This window comes from Mobula birostris, unplaced genomic scaffold (genome assembly GCF_030028105.1).
Source record: "Mobula birostris isolate sMobBir1 unplaced genomic scaffold, sMobBir1.hap1 scaffold_1036, whole genome shotgun sequence".
Lineage (NCBI taxonomy): Eukaryota > Metazoa > Chordata > Chondrichthyes > Myliobatiformes > Myliobatidae > Mobula > Mobula birostris.
Window position 1 is genome coordinate 58,617 of NW_027274077.1, and position 17,770 is coordinate 76,386.

Below are 17,770 nucleotides of genomic sequence, written 5' to 3' on the forward strand. Positions count from 1 at the left end.
AGGTTCACCAGATTGATTCCTGGGATGGCAGGACTTTCATATGAAGAAAGAATGGATGAACTGGGCTTGTACTCGTTGGAATTTAGAAGATTGAGGGGGGATCTGATTGAAACGTATAAGATCCTAAAGGGATTGGACAGGCTAGATGCAGGAAGATTGTTCCCGATGTTGGGGAAGTCCAGAACGAGGGGTCACAGTTTGAGGATAGAGGGGAAGCCTTTTAGGACCGAGATTAGGAAAAACTTCTTCACACAGAGAGTGGTGAATCTGTGGAATTCTCTGCCACAGGAAACAGTTGAGGCCAGTTCATTGGCTATATTTAAGAGGGAGTTAGATGTGGCCCTTGTGGCTACGGGGGTCAGGGGGTATGGAGGGAAGGCTGGGGCGGGGTTCTGAGTTGGATGATCAGCCATGATCATAATAAATGGCGGTGCAGGCTCGAAGGGCCGAATGGCCTACTCTTGCACCTATTTTCTATGTTTCTATGTTTCTATGTTTGTCCTGTTTTCTGTGATATCACTCCGGAGAAACATTGTATCATTTCTTAATGCATCTATGCATTTCTAAATGACAATAAAAGAGGACTGAGTGTTCTCATGATCTAAAACAAAACAGCCCTGTTCCTCATTCCCATTGTACAACAGCAGTGACTCTCCAACGTGAATGATTCCCGTATCAGTGATAACCTCATATCAATGACGGTCCGGTATTGATGATATCCCACATTAATAAAGCCTCCTGTTAATAACTACTTTACAAATGGGACAGCACAGCGGGGTCGCGGCTAACACACCAGCAACCCGTTCAGTTCCCATCCCTACCTGTAAGGAGTTTGTATGGTCTCCCCGTGACCGTGTGGGTTTCCTCCGGGTGCCCTGGTTTCCTCCCACGTCCCACAGACACACAGGTTAGGGTCACTATGTTGCAGGCAAGGGGTGCACGGAGACGCTCGCGGGCTGCCACACCACATCCTTGGTCCTTGATGCAAACGGCACATTTCACTGTATGTGCCAATGTTTCGATGCACGTGCGACAAATAAAACGATTCTGTACCTTGGGGGGTGGTTCTGTGAGGGAGATCAGATGCTTCCCTCTGCTGTCTGTTAATCCATTGGCCACACAGGGCCATGAGGAGTTGCTGGTTAACCCTCGCCTGTCTGCTTGCACGAGCAAGAAGCTCCGACTGTTCTCTCCCCTGACCCACGTGAGGCCGAGGACAGAGGCGTGTCATGGGTCACCATACAGTGACCCCTGACCCCTGACCTCTGCTTGTTCCTTGACAAGGCAGGGGGATTCGAGGGGATGAGGATCTGAAGGTTCACATTCAGCCGTGTTAGACAATCCCTCATCGACCTGCTCCGAGCACAGGTTAATCTCCAGTGGATAACAGTGGTTAGTGAGGTGACAGAGGAATCACCGTTGGCAAGGGAATGGTCAGTAAATAATGCGATAATCCCAACGACCGCACTGTCCCAGAGTACAGGATATGGCACAGACAGGGGGGAGAAGGGCCAGAGTAGTGAGACAGGGAGACAGAGAGAGACGTGCAGAGGATGCAAGAGAGGGACTGAGGGAGAGAGACAGAGAAACAGGGAGGGACGGGGGAAGAGAGAGACAGATCGAGGGTAAGAGAGAGAGAGAGAGAGAGAGAGAGAGAGAGAGAGACACACACACACACAAAGACTGAGGGAAGGAGGGAAGGGAGAGACTGAGGAAGGGGAGAGAGAGAAAAACTGAGGGAGAGAGAGACTGAGGGAAGGAGAGGGGGTGAGAGAGAGTGAGGGATGTGGAGAGTTCAGATGTGCCATTCTGCCCTTTGAACCTATCCCAGTAAGGACATTGAATAATGTCATGGCTGATGTCCCTGGCCACTGTACCCCCAGTCCCCTCGACAGCCTCCCCCAGTAGAGAGCAGCGCGGCAAGGACTCATTCGGCTCCTCTTCCTGAGCCGCCATTCACCAGGACCAAGAGAAATCTCCCCAGAGCCAGAGTCAGAGCCAGGTTTATCATCAGTGACATATGCCGTGAAAGAAAGAGAAAGATTTAAAGATTAAATCTTCCCTTTTATTTAGAGGAGCTTTATTTGTCACATGTACATCGAAACAGACAGTGAAATACAGTGAGTTTCGGATGGACTCGGAGTCGGACTGTGGTCGGGTGCTTCCAGGGTGCTGCGTCGGCAAGTTTGCGGTGCTGGAAGCTCATGGCAGAGAGGGTTTCTCCCTTCAACCGTCTGCGTGAGATCTTAGGGCTATCGGGACTTTTTTTTAACCATGCCCATGGTCTGCTCTTTATCAAATTATGGTATTGCTTTGCACTGTTGTAACTGTATGTTATAACTATGTGGCTTTTGTCAGGTTTAGTCTTGGTCTCTCTTGTGTTTCTTGTGATATCATACTGGAGGAACACTGTATCATTTTTTAATGCATGTGTTTCTAAATGACAATAAATGAGGACTGAGTGTCCTCATAATCTAATCTAATGTGTTTTTTGCATCGAATAAGAAGCTGTTGCTTTGGAACATCAGCACGGTGCAAAGCATCGAAGAGACCGCCGTTTACAAAAATCAATAACCAGAGCAAAGGATGAATGAGAAGGGACCTTTCAGAACTCTGACAGCGACTGGTCCACTTTGACCAAAGTTCTACAGATCTACAGGGCATCACCACTGGTACGGAAACTGCACCACAGCGGACAAGGGGGCTCTACGACGGGTAGTCACAACTGCCCAACGCATCACCAGCACCGCTCTACCCCCAGCAAGGACATTTACACAGAGGGGTTCTGGAAAAGGGCCAGTAACATCATGAAGGGTCTCATCCACCCTGCTCATAGACTATTTGCCCCACTCCCATCAGGGAGGAGGCTACATAGCATCGACACCAGGACCACCAGACACATAAGCAGTCACTTTCCCCAAGCAGCAAGTCTGATCAACACCACCATCCATTAACTTCACCATGACTTTATTATCTGCCAACCTATGTACGTGTACAACCCATGAATATAATCAATGTAAACTATTTTATGTATTTACATTTATTGTGTTTTTTTTATTATTGTGTTAATTATCTTATTGTGTGTTTTTGTGTTGCATCATATCTGGAATAACAATTATTTTGTTCTTTCTACTTTTACACAGGAAATGATATTAAACTATCTTGAATCTTGAAAATTCCTATCTAAGCTGGTCCGATTGACCGTGTTTGGCCCATCGCCCTTCAAACCTTTCCAACGCATGTACCTGTTAAATCCTGTTAATGTACCTGCCTCAACTCCCACAGGTTGAGTCGGTGGTGAGGACGGAAAATGCAATGTTAGCATCATTTCAAGAGGACTAGAATAAAAGAACAAGGATGTAATGCTGAGGCTTTATAAAGAATTGGTCAGACTGCACTTGGAGTATTGTGCGCAGTTTTGGGCCCTTATCTAAGAAGAGATGTGCCAGCATTGGAGAGGGTCCAGAGGAGATTCACAAGAATAATCCCCAGAACAAAAGAGTTAATGCATGAGGAGCATTTGATGGCTCTGGGCCTGTACTCGCTGGATTTTAGAAGAACGAGGGAATCTCATTGAACCCTATCAGATATTGAAAAGCCTAGACAGAGTGGATGTGGAGAGGATGCTTCCTATCGTGGGGGAGCGTAGGTCCAGAGGGAACAATCTCTGACTAGAGAGACGTCCCTTTAGAACAGAGATGTGAGGAACTTCTTTCACCATGGGGTGGTGAATCTGTGCCACAGACGGCTGTGGAGGCCAAGTTATGGGGTTTATTTAAGGCAGAGGTTGATAGTTTCTTGATTAATCAAAGATTTCAGGGAACAGGCAGGAGAATGGGGTTGAGAGGGAAAATAAATCAGCCATGATCAAATCAGAAGGATCAGCGCATCGAGGCGATTGAACCCAGTGTTTGGAGATCGATTCAGGCCCCAGGTCAGATTGAAAGGGTCAGGGTCAGATTGAAAGGCTCAGGGTATCAGGGCCCGAGACGAGGGCAGGCCAGTTCAGATCACTACTTCATGAGGTTTACTCGGCTCTGTGTTGATCTCTGCTGAACTTTGTGACTCTCGAGGACTTCAGTTTGGAACACTATTTGCTTGTGTTTTTTTTTCCTCTGCATGTTGGGTGTTTGACAGTCTTTTTTTATGGGTTCTTTTACTTTTTATGGCTTTTTTTATGGGCACAATGTCTTTTTTTCTCTGTGTACACTAGGTGTTTGACAGTCTTTTTTAAAATAAGGGTCCTTCTGGGTCTCTTTGTTTTGTGGCTGCTAGTTAGGAGATGAATCTGAAGGTTGTATAATTGATACAGACTTTGACAATAAATGTACTTTGGACTCTGAATGGCGGAGCAGGTGTGATGCGCAAATGGCCGAATTCTGCTGAGTCTCATGGTCTACCTCCATATACCGGGTGAAAACCTCAAGTGCTTTGTAAATGCCTGCTGTCTCTGTTTAAACCCACGGCCTCGAGCTTTAGGCCCCCCTACCTCGAGGGAAAGATCGGGAACAACTACCTTATCTGAGCTCCCCAGGATTTCAGATTCAGATTCATACATTGCATGGACACAAGGAATACATCGTTTGAATTAATAACCAATAAAACCAACGGTGTGCTGGGGGCAGCCTGCAAGAGTCGTCACACATCCCTGTGCCAACTTAGAAAACGCACAGTGCTGGACCGCACAACATAGAACACAACAAAACAATAGCCGAAGAGCAAAACCCCTTCCCCCCCCACACACACCACACGCCTTCAACTCCAGGACAGGCATCCAAGCCACTGGTCTCCAGTCTCCAGCTATTGTACTTCAGCCTCCTGACCTTCGCACTCTGACCTTTGTGTCGTCCCCCAGACGAGCCGAAGGTGGGACCCTTGAACTCACTGACTCACCGACCTGGGACAGCCCAACAACTTTGTGATTTTACTAACTGCAACAAGGTCGCCCTTGACCAACCCCACAGCAGGTGGTGACCTCGCAAGAGATTCTGCAGGAGCTGCAAGTCCAGAGCAACGCACACAAGATGCCGCAGGAACTCAGCAGGCCAGGCAGGAGGGGAATGAACAGTCGACGTTTCAGACCGAGGTCCTTCTGCAGGACTGGAAAGGAAGGAGGAAGACACCGGAATAAAAAGGAAGCGGGGGGGGGAGCGGAAGGTGATAGATAAAGCCAGCTGGGTGAGGAAGGGTAATGGGCCTGGAGGAAGGAATCTGATAGGGCCATAGGGGAAAGGGAAGGAGGAGGGAATCCAGGGGAAGATGATAGGCAGGTGAGAAGAGGTAAGAGACCAGAGTGGGGAATAGAAGATGAGGAGGAGAGGGGTAGGGAAAATTATTTTTACCAGAAGGAGAAATCGATTTGGATAGTTATATGGACAGGAAAGGAATGGAGGGTTATGGGCTGAGTGCAGGTCAGTGGGACTAGGTGAGAGTAGCGTTCGGCACGGACTAGAAGGGCCGAGATGGCCTGTTTCCGTGCTGTAATTGTTATATGGTTATATGATGTTCATGCCATCAGGTTGCAGGCTACCCACGCAGAATACAAGGTGTTGCTCCTCCACCCTGAGTGTGGCCTCATCGTGGCAGTAGAGGAGGCCATGGACTGACATGTTGGGATGGAAATGGGAATGGGAAATGGAATTAAATTGTTTGGCTCCATTTGGCGGATGGAGTGGAGGTGCTCAGAGGAGCAGTCCCACAATTTCTGGCCGGTCTTACCAATGTAGAGGAGGCCGCATCGGGAGCACTGGATATAATAACGGACCCCAGCAGATTCACGGGGAAAGTGTTGCCTCTCTGTTTGGGGCCCTGAATGGAGGTGAGGGAGGAGGTGAATGGGCAGCTGTAGCACTTCCATCCCCCGATTCCAATAAAACACCAAACATCCCGAGTTTGCACATTCGCGTAGCTGATGGACACTCCATGAAGACATTCATATGTAGATGAGCCAATTAGTGAACAGTGTGGAGCTGGGGACTGATGGGAGCTTTCGTAACCAGGTGTTTACAGCATCACATCTGCGAGTCAATGCAGCCAGTTGCCGAAGGCTTCCTTTAAAGCTGCCTTACTTTGTCATTCAGGATGTGGTACATGAATTTCTTTGAAGGGAAACACTTGAAAGCTACTAAAGATTAAATTAAAATAAACCAGCAAAATTTAACTAACGTCAGCAACCAGAGATGCAACACAAGGAGATATTTCATGAAAACAAAATTCTGCACGAAATTTCCACTGTTTATTCCCCTCTGTAGATGCTGCCTGACCTGCTGAGTTCCACCAGCATTCTGTGTTAGTTTTAATTTGGCTTTTTTGACACTGAACAAAAAAATGACTCTTTTGTGTGAAAGAGAAAACAGATCTCCACAAAGTGATCCACAAAATTACAAATAATATTGTCATGTGTGACGCCAAGCAGAGCTACCGGACGGATGATGCTAATGAGAGAGATAACGGAAGACAATGGAGAAATATTCAAAATGCTAATAAGAGAGAAGAGATTAACGAGAAAGAAACACAATTCTGATGTTGGCGTCTGTGACAGGCCATTTGCTTTGAACCTGAACTGTTTGAATTTTGATGGACAGGTGATACCCCAGCAGTGGGATAAAAATAGCAGGTTTGCTAAGGCACGGGACACACATGCCACGAGGCCCTGGAAAGAGCAGTGTGCCCCACAAGGTGGTGGGAGTTTAGAGGACCAGTTTGTGGGAATCGGTCAGAGGCTCACAGGGTGTAAAGGTACAATCGGTGGGAACCTGGTGTGTGTCCGCCCTTGCCTGGGTGCCGGGTTCACCACGGAAGAACGATCGCATCCGGGATGGAGGGGTCACAGTCGGTGACCACAGCTGGATCAGAAGGCATCGAAAGGTTTGCCTGAAACCAACTGCATCTCTCTCTCTCTCTCTCTCTCTCCAATGGTACGACAACAGCGATTACTCCAAACTGTGTTAGACTGAACTGAACTCGGCTTCACTTAAGACTGATCATTTTACCCCTAGACTGCAATAGAGCTTGGTTGATTCCTATTACCCTATTTCTGTGTATATGTGTATACTATCATTGCTAACCTGTTACATTTATATCCTTGTGATTAGTGTACTGTATTACTTATTTCTTTAATAAAACTTTATTAGTTCCTAGTAATCACAAACTCCAACAAGTGTTCCATTTCTGCTGGTTTGACAACCCAGTTATGGGGTACGTAACAATATAAAACAAAATAATTGATTGCATAAGTATTCACCCCCTTTAATATGACACACCAAATCATCACAGATGGCAGGTAATTCATTTTAGAAATCACATAATTGAAAAGCACAAGCCAGGAGATGGATACAAGAAAATTTCCAAGCCACTGAATATCTTTTGGACTACAGTTAAACCAATCATCAAGAAATGGAAAGAATATGGCACAGCTGTAAATCTGCCTAGAGCTGGCCGTCCTCAAAAACTGAGTGACCGTGCGAGAAGGGGACTAGTGAGGGAGGGCACCAAGAGGCCCATGGCAACTCTGGAGGAGTTACAAGGTTCAGTGGCTGAGATGGGAGAGACTGTACATATTACAACCGTTCCCCAGGTGCTTCACCAGTCACAGCTTTATGGGAGAGTGGCAAAGAGAAAGCCACTGTTGAAAAAAAAACCCATATGAAAGTTTGGCTTTGAGTTTGCCAGAAGGCAGGTGGGAGACTGAAGTCAGCTGGAAGAAGGTTCTGTGGTCTGATGAAACCAAAATTAAGCTTTTGGGCCATCAGACCAAACACTGCACGTCATCAAAAACACACCATCCCTACCATGAAGCATAGTGGTGGCTGCATCATGCTGTGGGGATGTTTCACTGCAGCAGGCCCTGGAAAGCTAGTGAGGGTTGAGGGTAAAATGAATGCAGCAAAATACAGGGGAATCCTGGAGGAAAATCTGATGAGAATTGCCACTTGGGAGATTTGTTTCCCAGCAAGACAATGACCCCAAGCATTAAGCCAGAGCTACACAGGAATGGCTTAAGAACAACAAAGTTAATGTCCTGGAGTAGCCAAGTCAGAGTCCAAACCTCAGTCCAATTGAGAATTTGTGGCTGGACTTGAAAAGGGTTGTTCACTCACGATCACCGAGCAATCTGACAGAGCTTGAGCAGTTTTGTAAAGAAGAATGGGGAAAAATTGCAATATCCGAGTGTGCAAAGCTGATAGAGACCTATCCACACAGGCTCAAGGCTGTAATTGCTGCCAAAGTTGCATCTACTAAATACTGGCTTGAAATGGGTGAATACTTATGCAATCAATTATTTTGTTTTATATTTGTAATTAATTTAGATCACCTTATAGAGATCTGTTTTCAATTTGACATGAAAGAATCTTTTTCTGTTGATCAGTGTCAAAAAAGTCAAATTAAATCCACTGTGATTCAATGTTGTAAGACAATAAAACATCAAAACTTTCGGGGGAGGGGGAGAAATACGTTTTATAGGCACTGTATAGGTTAATCGTACAGTGGTGCTAGAAAGTTTGTGAACCTTGTACAATTTTCTCTATGTCTGCATAAATGACCTAAAATGTGATCAGATCTTCATGGAAGTCCTAAAACTAAATAAAGAGAACCCAATTAAATAAATAACACAAAAAACATTATATTTGTTCTTTTAATTATTGAGAAAAATGATCCAATATTACATGTATTTATTGGAAAATGTATGTGACCCTCTGAGGTAATGCCTTCTACAAACGTTATTTGGAGTCAGGTGTTCCAATCAATAAGATGAGATTGGAGGTGTGGATTGCAGAGTTACCCTGCCATATAAAAACGACACACAAAGTCAGGTTACTGACAGAGCCTGCTCTCAAGAAAGATCCATTTTTGTGCACCATGCCTCGATCAAAACAACTTTCAGAGGACCTTAGAAGAAAAATTGTAGAGATGCATGAAGCTGGAAAAGGCTACAAAAGCATTTCTAAAGACATGACTGTTCATCAGTCCACAATAAGAGAAGTTGTCTACAAATGGAGGAGACTCAGTACGATTGCTACTCTCCCTAGGAGTGGGCATCCTGCAAAGATCACATCCTGCATCCTGCAATGCTGAAGGAGGTGAACAAGAACCCAAGGGTAACAGCAAAAGACCTGTAGAAATCTCTAGAACTTGCTAAAGTCTCTGTTCATGTATAAACACTGAACAAGAATTGTGTTCATGGAAGGACACCATGGAAGAAACCACTGCTCTCTTTAAACAAATTTGCTGCATGTCTCAAGTTTGCAAAAGACCACCTGGATGTTCTACAATGCTTCTGGGGCAATGTTCTGTGGACAGATGAGACAAAAGTTGAAATTTTTGGCAGAAGTACACACTGCTATGTTTGGAGGAAAAACGGCACTGCACACCAACACCAAAATCTCATCTCAAATGTGAAGCATGGTGGAAGGAGCATCATGGCTTTGGGCTGCTTTGCTTGCAATTATTGAGGAAACAATGAATTCAAAACTGTAACAAGACATTTTACAGGAGAATATCAGGGCAGCAGTCCGTCACATGAAGCTTAATAGAAATTGGACAATGCAACAAGACAATGAGCTGAAAGACAAGAGTAGATCAACAACAATAGTTTAAAAAGAAGAAAATTTGTTCTTTGGAATGGCGGAGTCAAAGTCCTGACCTTAGTCCTATAGAATTGTTGTGGAAGGACCTGAAGGAAACAGTTCATGCAAGGAAGCCCACCAACATCCCAGAGTTGAAGCAGTTTTGTAAGGACGAATGGCCCAAAATTTCTCCAAGCTGATGTGCAGGAGTGATCAACAGCGGAAATGTTTGGCTGAAATTATTGTTGTACGGGTGGGGGGGGGGGGGGGGGTCATACCAGCTACTGACAGCAAAGGTTCACATACTTTTTCCAACAAATACATGTAATATGGGATCATTTTCCTCACCACTGAGAGTATACACAATCAAAGTCAAAGAGTTACTTGGACATTGTGCTTGAGAGGGTTGCTTTAATATTTATTGCATTTTTCTCTGTTTCTCTATTGTGTTCTTTATGTTTTTTGTGTGTTTTTGAGCTGCTTCGGATCCAGAGTAACAATGATTTCATTCTCCGTTACACTGGCGTACTGACGAATGACAATAAACAACCTTGAATCTTGAGGATTCTGCAGAATCTGGAAATCTTGAGCAAACACACACAAAATGCCGGAGGAAACTTATTCTTTGCGAAATAGGGATTTTCACTTTGGAGCGAAGGACGACATGAGTTGACTTGATGGAGGTGTGCAAGATATTGAGGCAGAGGTTAAATGGACAGCCAGAGAGACTTTCCCAGGGCATAATGGACATTTTAAAGTGATTGGAGGAAAGTCAGAGGTAAGTTTTTATTTACAGAGAGAGAGAGAGAGAGAGAGGTGGGAGTGTGGAGTGCCTTGCCAGGGTGGTGGTAGATTTAGTTACATTAGGGACATTTAAGGACGATAGAAAAATGGCAGGCTACGTGGGGCAGTGGGGGGGGGGAAGGGTTAGATTCATCTTAGACTAGGTTAAAAAGGTCAGAAGAACATTAGGGGTCAAAGGGCTTGTACTGTTCTATGAATGTGACCCCGGGAGTGTGTGATGGGACAGTGTAGAGGGAGTTTCACTCTGTGTCTGACCCCGGGAGTGTGTGATGGGACAGTATAGAGGGAGCTTCACTCTGTGTCTGACCCCGGGAGTGTGTGATGGGACAGTATAGAGGGAGCTTCACTCTGTGTCTGACCCCGGGAGTGTGTGATGGGACAGTGTCGAGGGAGCTTCACTCTGTGTCTGACCCCGGGAGTGTGTGATGGGACAGTATAGAGGGAGCTTCACTCTGTGTCTGACCCCGGGAGCCTGTGATGGGATAGTGTAGAGGGAGCTTCACTCTGTGTCTGACCCCGGGAGTGTGTGATGGGACAGTGTAGAGGGAGCTTCACTCTGTGTCTGACCCCGGGAGTGTGTGATGGGACAGTGTAGAGGGAGCTTCACTCTGTGTCTGACCCCGGGAGTGTGTGATGGGACAGTGTAGAGGGAGCTTCACTCTGTGTCTGACCTCAGGAGTGTGTGATGGGACAGTGTAGAGGGAGCTTCACTCTGTGTCTGACCCCGGGAGCCTGTGATGGGACAGTGTAGAGGGAGATTCACTCTGTGTCTGACCCCAGGAGTGTGTGATGGGACAGTGTAGAGGGAGCTTCACTCTGTGTCTGACCCCGGGAGTGTGTGATGGGACAGTGTAGAGGGAGCTTCACTCTGTGTCTGACCCCGGGAGTGTGTGATGGGACAGTGTAGAGGGAGCTTCACTCTGTGTCTGACCTCAGGAGTGTGTGATGGGACAGTGTAGAGGGAGCTTCACTCTGTGTCTGACCCCGGGAGCCTGTGATGGGACAGTGTAGAGGGAGCCAAGTCCACGCTGTACGATTCTTTAATCCTGAGTTTTCACTATCCACTGACCTACATGAAGGAACACGTATCCATCAGCTGAGGGAGGAATACGAAGCAATAGTTTGGGGAGGAACTTTCCTTACCAAAGTTTTCCTGAAGCTTCCAGACATTCTGAGGACCCCAGGGCTACCCCCTCACACCTGTATCCCTCTATGCCACCCCTCAGTACAAGGTGTGAAGCTGTGAATGTATCAGGTTGTGGCTTGTCTTGTCTCAGGGACACTCTGCCGATGCAGGGCCTCGTGCCCAGCTGTTTGCGAGGTGTGCTTGGCAGGTCACTGGGCAGGGAGGGAGTCCGCCGTGTCGGAACAGTCTTCAAGTTCATGGACAGATTGACAAACAGTAACTTGTTACAAGGTGCATGCTCCAACACGGAGAGGGAGAGGGGCAAATCTCAAATGAGGATGAGTCAGAGTGCAGGAAGGGGATGGACAGCATCGAGGCATGTTGTCATGACAACAACACTTCCCTCGGTGTGAACAAGACGGAAGAGCTGGGCCACTGGTTTTGGAAAGGGGGCAGTGCACCTGCTCCCGCCTGGTCAATGGAGCTGAGGGTTGAGAGCTTCAGGTCCTGGAGGTGAGTGTCACTAATAGTCTATCCCGAGTCCAACAGCATAGAGGTCATGGCCAAGATAGCTCACCAACACCCCTTTCCTCAGGAGGCTAAAGGAATTCAGCATGTCCCCAATGACCCTTACCAGCTGTTACTGATGCACTGTAGAAAGCATTCCATCTGGATGCAGCACTGCCTGGTACAGGAACTCTGCTCGTGACCACAGGAACTTGCAGAGTCACGGACACAGCTCAGCACCTCACAGAACCCAGCCTCCCCTCCTTCGACCCTACACTTCTCGCTGCCTCGGTACACCAGCAGGGCCAGTCAATGAGCCCTGAATATTCTCGCCTCTCCCTCCTCCCGTTGCACAGAAGATAAAAAAAAATAAAAAAATAAAGGCATCCGTTAGTCTTGCGAGACCATGGATCTGCGCCTGGAAAGTCTTCACTCTCCAGGGCGCAGGCCTGGGCAAGGTTGTATGGAAGACCAGCAGATGCCCATGCTGCAAGTCTCCCCTCTCCACCAATGTTGTCCAAGGGAAGGGCATTAGGACCCATACAGCTTGGCACCAGTGTTGTCGCAGAGCAATGTGTGATTAAGTGCCTTACTCAAGGACACAACACGTTGCCTCAGCTGGGGTTCAAACTCACAACCTTCAGGTCGCTAGTTCAATGCCTTAACCACTTGGCCACATGCCCACGGGCACAGAAGATACAAGAGAACAAAAGCATGTACCACCAGGCTCAAGGACAACTTCTACCCCACTCTTATTGCTACTGAATGGACGTCTTGTATGATAAAACTGGACTTTTGACCTCATGATGACCCTTGCACCTTATTGTTTGCCTGCACTTTCTCTGTAACTGTTACACTCTATTCTGCATTGTTATGGTTTTACCTCAATGCACTGTGTAATGATCTGACCTGTATGAACAAGACAAGTTTTTCACTGACAACAATAAACCAATACAACTGAGGGCCTCACTTGTTTATTTCACACTCACACAACTAATCTGGCCGAGGGCACCAGATCCCTTCCCTGAGGATATGAGACAACTAGTTAGTCTTATCCTCCAAGAGGACACAACTTTGCCATAGGGTTTGGAGGCTGGTGTGCCTCAATGACCCGGAGAGCTACGTTGGCTGGAGTTAGGGCTTTGTGCTTTGGCTCTTGGTAGGGTCACCCATGCCAAATAGGTCAAAGGATAGAGGCCAGAGTAAGAATGGTCCACTGATCCTCCAGGTTTGGCAGTTTGGCTCAGGGCTAACAACTCTCGCTAGTCAAAAAAAAAAGTTGTTACAGAAACAGCAAAGAGACTTCATTGTTGCTCTAAACGGCAGCAGTGTAATGGGGACCAAGTAGGTCACTCTCATCACAATCTGCTCATTTTCATGCCGATCGTTACCAATACTAATCCAAACAGCCACTAAAATCCACCTTTTTTATTGCATCAATGATGAACACACTCCAGTTATGTGCTGGGGGCAGCCCACAACAGTCACCACACATCTGGTGCCAACATAGCCCACCACAACTCACTAACCCTAACCGTACGTCTTTGGAATGTGGGAGGAAACCAGAGCACCCAGAGGAAACTCACGCAGTCACGGGGGAGAACATGGAAACACAGAAAACCGACAGCACAATACAGGCCCTTCGACCCACAAAGCTGTGCCGAACATGTACGTACTATAGAAATTACCTAGGGTTGCCCATAGCCCTCTATTTTTCTAAGCTTCATGTACCTGTCCAGGAGTCTGTTAAAAGACCTTATCGTATCTGCCTCCACCACCATCACCAGCAGCCCATTCCACACACTCACCACTCTCTGTGTAAAAAACTTACCCCTGACGTTTCCTCTGTACCTACTTCCAAGCACCTTAAACCTGTGTCCTCTTGTGCTAGCCTAAACCTACAGACTGCAGCAAGAATTGACCCCTGCTCAGTGCTGTTATAAAGTGTTACGCTAACCATTACCCTGGTGTGTGCCAGCATAGGTTACTAGTCCGGTAAATTCATCACCGAGTGAGACCGCACCATCATATTCCTCACACTGAGTGATTTAACCCATCCGTGAATATAACATCACGCACTGAGACTCTGCAATAAGTGCATTTGAGCTCAGGGATAACATGGTCGTGTAGCAGTTAGTACAACACTTTATAGGGCCAGCAATCTGGGTTCAATTCCTGACGTTGTCTGTAAGGAGTTTGTACGTTCTCTCCGTGACCTCGTGAGTTTCCCCCAGGTGCTCCAGGTCCCTCCCACATCCCAAAGGCGTACAAGTTAGGGTTAGGAAGTTCTGGGCATGCTGTGTTGGTGTGAGAAGCACAATGCATGCAGCACATCCTCAGACAGTAAACGATGCATTTCATTGTACGCGTGGACAAATAAAGCTAATCATTAATCTTTAGCATTATAACACTCCTGAGTATTCATCTGCTGAGATTCTACCAGCAGGTGTCCTGAATACCATGCATTAACCAGTGATCACCTTCGATCAATCATCTTCAACCTGTTCGGTCTATTAACTATCGAGTCCAGTCAATACAGAGCACTCTCAGTCTATACTTGAACATCTTCAGTAGATTGAATCTTACACACATCATTAGCCTCCTGAATTTTCTCTATTGATACAGGTTGTTAACCCCTGAATCTCCTCTATTGATACAGATTATTCACCCCTGAATCTCCTCTATTGTTACAGGTTATTAACCCCGAATCTCCTCTATTGATACAGATTATTAACCCCTGAATCTCCTCTATTGAAACAGGTTATTTACCCCTGAATCTCCTCTATTGAAACAGGTTATTTACCCCTGAATCTCCTCTATTGAAAGAGGTTATTAACCCCTGAATCTCATCAACAGATTCCACCCTGTGCATACTGTCAATTAACCCCTGATCCCCTCAAAGAATTCTATCGAATACGTATGTCCTATTAACCCTTGATCCACTTCAATAGACTGATCCAGTAATATTATAACCCTGCAAATCTACTCAAAAGATTTGTACAAAGTCCATTAACTCCTTGCACTCAATAGACCACACTCTGTAGAGCCAACTAACCCCTTGCCATCAAGAGGTCATACCCTGTATACAGTTTATTAACCCCATTCACCCCATAAACCTCACTCTGTTTATAGTCTATTAACACCTTGTTCCTCATAAACCACACACTGAACATAATCTATTAACCCCTTGCCCTCCATAAAGCACATCCTGAAGTCTATTAACTTCTTTCACCTCCATATACCACTGCGTAGTCTATTAACCCCTTACTTCCCATAAACCACATCCTGTACACAGTGTATTAACTCCGTGCCCCCATAGTTCACAGCCTTGTCCTTACAAACACCCTGAAAGTCTCTTAGCCCCTTCCCCCCGTAATTCACACCCTATAAGGCCATTAACTCCTTTCTCCCTCCTATTGCTCACACCCTGTGTCAATTAACCCCTTTCCCCCATAAACCAAGCCATGCACGGTGCATTAACCCTTTGCTCTCTATACACCACACCCTGAACATAGTCTATTAACCCTCTACCTGTAAACCGACCGATGATGTTCGCTAGCTCTGCCTCACCTGTTGGATGTCCCTATACGCTGCAGCTGCCCGGCTCCGGTCCCTGCCGGCTCCGCACCGCAGCCGCCAAACCGAACCTGCCCCGCCGGCCGCCGGCTCCGTTCTGACTGACAGCGGCCTTCCCACCAATGGCAGGCGGAGGCCGGCGTATAGGCGGGACTCCAACCTGCATCGCCACCAATCAACGCGTCTCTTGGCTCGTGATTGATGGTCGACCCCGGGAAACAGTGTGTTTGCCGGTTGCTACGCAACCGCTGCAGTGATTGACAAGTTTCCCAGGAGGCTGCATTTCTATGGCACCTGCCTCATCGAGTCCGATCGCCCTGCAGACAGCGTTACAGTAGTGGAAATACTGCGATGCGCAGAGATACCTCTAACTGAGATGCAACCGTGACCATTTAACCACAGGGTACGGGTAACCGACTTCCCGATACCACAGTTGTTGCAGACATTTAAACTCAGTTCATTCATTTGTTTTGCGCCATGTCGTATGATCATCTTTCCGGGTCCATGATTTTTCTTGGCAGATTTTTCTACAGGAGTGGTTTGCCATCGCCTTCTTCTGGGCAGTGTTTTTACAAGATGGGTGACCTCAATACTCTTCAGACATCGTCTCCCTGGCGACAGTGGTCGCATCACCAGGACTTGTGATCTGCACCGGCTGCTGATGCGACAATGGGGTGGGGAGGGGGCTGCTGGCAGGTGTTTCACCTTGACCAAGGGTGACCTGCAGGCTAGAGGAGGGAAGGAGAGCCTTTCTCCTCCTTTGGTAGAGACGTATCTCCAACCGGCCACCCACTCAGTGGCCACTTTATTAGGTACACCTCTACCCCTGCTCATCAATGCGAATATCTTATCAGCCAATCATGTGGCAGCAACTCAATGCATAAAAGCATGCAGACATGGTCAAGAGGTTCAGTTGTTCAGACCAAACATCAGAATGGGGAAGAAATGTGATCTAAGTGACTTTGACTGTGGAATGATTGTTGGTGCCAGACGGGGTGGTTCGAGTATCTCAGAAACTGCTGATCACCTGGGACTTTCACACACTACAGTCTCTAGAGTTTACACAAAACATCCAGTGAGCAGCAGTTCTGTGGGTGAAAGCACCTTGTTAATGAGAGAGGGAAGAGGAGAATGGCCAGACTGGTTCAAGATGACAGGAGGGAGACAGTAACTCAAATAACCACGTGTTACAACAGTGATGGGGTGAATGAGGTGTCAAGGGAGAGGTAGCACCACTGGGGGAAGGGCTTGTCGTGTCCATTCTGGGCCAGCTCACTCACCTTTCCTCCCCGCCAGATGCTGATATCTCACCTGTGGCTCACTCACCTTCCCTCCCCACCAGATGCTGAGATCTCACCTGTGGCTCGCTCACCTTTCCTCCCCGCCAGACACTGAGATCTCAACTGAGGCTCACTCACCTTCCCTCCCCGCCAGACACTGAGATCTCACCTGTGGCTCCAGGTGGCTGCATGTGACAGGTGCACACCACTTCGACTGGTGGGCTACAGCAGGTGAGGGTAGCTGACGGTCTCATACCCTGGTGACACGAGGACATGCCTGTCTGAGCATCCAAAGTCAGCTCTGATTGGTGGTCTGGGTGGATGACATCTAGAGGGAGATCCAACGACCAGGAAGATGGTTCTACAACACTCTGGGGAGAGTGAAGGGCAGGACAACGCACAGAAGACGTCATGGTCATCCACTGCAACCAAGGAAGATCCCAGTTTGTGACTCTTGTTTGTACCACTGGAGCTGAACTTCTGAGGTCGGGAGAGTGGAACTGCCCCAAGGCGGCGGCTTTTCCACTTTACACACTCTCCCGCACAGGTTCCTGTCACTGTCAGACAGGATGAACAACCACAACAGTAGTGTGCAGAACATCGCTGAACGTACAACACGTTGAATCCTGAAGTGGACAGGCTACAGCAGCAGATAACCATACCAGCTGCCACTCCTGTACCTAAGAACGTGGTCACTGAGTGCAGTCCTCGATCTACTTGCCCTTGATTTAGAGGGCCTGAGGTCACTTGCAGGCTGGACGAGGTGGAGTCAGAATTCAGCAGCACGGACGGCAGATGCTGGAGGAACTCAGCAGCTCAGGCAGCATCAGCGGAGAGGAATAGACCGTTGATGTTTCAGGCTGAGACCCTTCATCAGGACTGGAAAGGAAGGGGGAGGAAGCCAGAACGAG

The 17,770-nt window shown here is 47.3% G+C and overlaps 1 protein-coding gene across 1 annotated transcript in view; it reads right to left on the reverse strand.

Moving 5' to 3' along the window:
- The window catches only part of LOC140192281 (serine/threonine-protein kinase NIM1-like), a 38,462-nt gene extending 22,803 nt beyond the window's left edge, over positions 1 to 15,659 (reverse strand). The window contains exon 1 of the mRNA XM_072249944.1: positions 15,574 to 15,659. The gene's annotated coding sequence lies outside the window, so the exon portion shown is untranslated. The remainder of the gene's footprint in view (positions 1 to 15,573) is intronic.
- Between the last annotated feature and the right edge of the window lie 2,111 nt (positions 15,660 to 17,770).